We start from the raw sequence: 2,703 nt of genomic DNA on the forward strand, positions 1-2,703 counted from the left end.
GAGCAGGGCACACAGGTACCTCTGACGTCAGAGGAAGGGCACACGTCACCGTGACGTCACACAACGTCATATGGATTCAAAATAAAGGATGCGGCTTCAGAGTAGGAGTTTTGCGACTAAATTTGTTTACTGAACGAAGTAAAATGACAGTTATATCAACACGTAGTAAAATGAAAGTTATGCTTAGCCCAATATGAAATACGAGCATAACACAAAATGTCGCAACCGTCTTGAATATCCCTCTCAGGTGTCTTCCACGTTTCTTGAGGCACAAGTCGTCAGTTCAGCCTTCGGTTCGTCTGGAGTCAAACCGACGCTTTTTAAGGGAAGGAGACCAAGAATTCAAAATTTAAGGGTGAATATCTTAAAGCACGCTACATGTATAATCATAGTGAACCGAGTAATACACAGTTACAGACACTTTGAACAAGAGTGGTGTATATAATTATGAGTGCACGTTGAATAAATTCAATATAATCTATTAAAAGATTTTGAACATGAATGAAAAATCTCACCACACAAGGATAAAATAAAACTAATGAATTATACACATACAAGAGAGACATTAAAACACCTAATAATTCATATTGACAGAGTGCAAGACACAAAGAATCCTTGGTGCCTAGCCTGTATCCTTCCCTACTTCCATCCTACCTGGTTCCCCTGTCCACCAACCGGAAATTAGGGTTCTCTGAATGGCAGAGACCTGGTAGTTTATGAAATACGGCTGGATACCAGGCTACAAAATACCGCTATGGCCTGAAATATCCCTGCAAGGTGTTGTTCTGGTGCTCCGGAGGTACACGCCTTCAGTTCATTCTTTAGGGCGTCTGGAAGAAAAGAAAGACACATGCAACTTCAACATTTATTTTTAAAGCAATCCTTCGATAACTTCTTAAGATATGCAGATAAGATAACTTCTTAAAACAGGACCTTCCCACAACTGCACCGACTTTGGTTTGGTCTGGAGCAAAGTCGTGGGAAAGTCTTGAATGTGTGTATGAAGTTCTATGCCCGAATGGTTTAGAGTAGTAGGATCAGGAAGGATTCTGGATAGTCTCTATCGTATCCAGAACCGTGCCTGTCTAGTTCCATGCCTGAATGGGTTAGGGTTCTGGATAGTCTCCAAGAACCAAGAAGTAAATTTGCCCCGGCCGCGGTTCTGGATGCGTGTGGACTATCAAGAACCGTGCATGGGAATGGTTCTGGATGAAGCACGGTTCTGGATAGCACGACCGTCCACTCACTCGTCTTGTTCATGAGCGGCGTGACGTAGTTTTCCCAGAATGCACAGTTCTCGGTGCTGGGTCCGGCTAACATCCGGGGTACTCCCGTGTCCAGGACCAGGTACCGGCCGTCTGCCACGCTGAAGGGACTCCAAACCGTCCCGTTCTGGCTGTTAGGGTTTCTGGGTAATAAATATCATATTACGTTATACAAAGCCAGAAAATGAAGACATTGCGCGAGTCTACCAGGGGACCAACCTCAAAACAAAGGAATGGGAAATCTAAGCTCTGAAAAAGAAACTTAGAGAGCTACTGCTGCCTGCAATGAAGAAGGCACAGTGAGTACTCGTGAAATGAAGGAAAATTGATTGATTGATTGATTGATTGATTGATTGCAGCCAATATGTTTAAACAAATTTTGTCCCTACCCAGTCCTGGCGAAGTTAGCCCAGTGGCGCATGACCCTGCGCGTCAGGTTCTTCTCCGTCTCGTTGAAGCCGAAGCCCGGGTCCAGCGGCAGGCCGAACACGAACGGCAGCTCCTCCCCGTGGATAACCCCCATCCAGGGCGGGAAGGGAGACACGGACGCGCGGTGGGCGAACCTGGGCAGAACGTTAGAGCATTAGAGCATCGGAGCATTAGAGCATTGGAGCATTGGTCCAGGAGCATTAGAGCATTGGAGCATTAGAGCATTGGTCCAGGAGCATTAGAGCATTGGAGCATTAGAGCATTGGTCCAGGAGCATTAGAGCATTGGAGCATTAGAGCATTGGAGCATTGGAGCATTGGACCATTGGAGCATTGGAACATTGGAGCATTGGAACATTACAACATTGAATTGGAGCATTGGAACATTAGAACATCGTTTGGTTGATAAACAAACCCACCTGTACATGTATGCTGTGGCCCCCTCCCTGACATGGGTTCGCCCAGTCATGACGTCAGGACAGACGAAGTAGAAGTCGCCATACAGCCGGTCCAGCGCGTCGCGGTGCATGCTGGGACTGTTCAGGTTCTCCCAGTCCGTGTACTGAAACGCCGCCGCGTCCACGGCAAAGTTGTTAATCTCGGCTACCATGTACGGGATGCCTGCAAAAAGGGAAAATCAAACAAATCTTAAAGAGTTAAGCTCACTGAACAGCCAGTCTTCAACTGGTCATGACAGGGAAGACAGGCGCTATGTGCAGTATCACAGATATTATATAATGTCCTTGATAGTATATCTACAGGTTGATTGTACCGCGCGGGGAAATTCCTGACAAGCAACAAGAGTAGACAACGACTTAACGTCCTATTCTAATGATAAGGACTTACACAGACACTCTTTTAAGCTAGTGGCAGGTATGCCGGTGAGCGACAACAGTGTCATCCATAAAATGAAGTCACTGTGGCCTTTAATACCTGCCAGATACTGCTCCCTGGTGATCAAACTCTCCGTGTCCGCGCTGAAGCCCGGAGCCGCGTAGTCCACTAGGAAG

General features: G+C 46.5%; 1 pseudogene; it reads right to left on the reverse strand.

The window, feature by feature from the left end:
* Positions 1–472: 472 nt before the first annotated feature.
* The window catches only part of LOC109485565, a 27,429-nt pseudogene continuing 25,198 nt past the window's right edge, over positions 473–2,703 (reverse strand).

Source organism: Branchiostoma belcheri, unplaced genomic scaffold (genome assembly GCF_001625305.1).
Source record: "Branchiostoma belcheri isolate BF01 breed outbred unplaced genomic scaffold, Haploidv18h27 scaffold77, whole genome shotgun sequence".
Classification (NCBI taxonomy): Eukaryota; Metazoa; Chordata; class Leptocardii; order Amphioxiformes; family Branchiostomatidae; genus Branchiostoma; species Branchiostoma belcheri.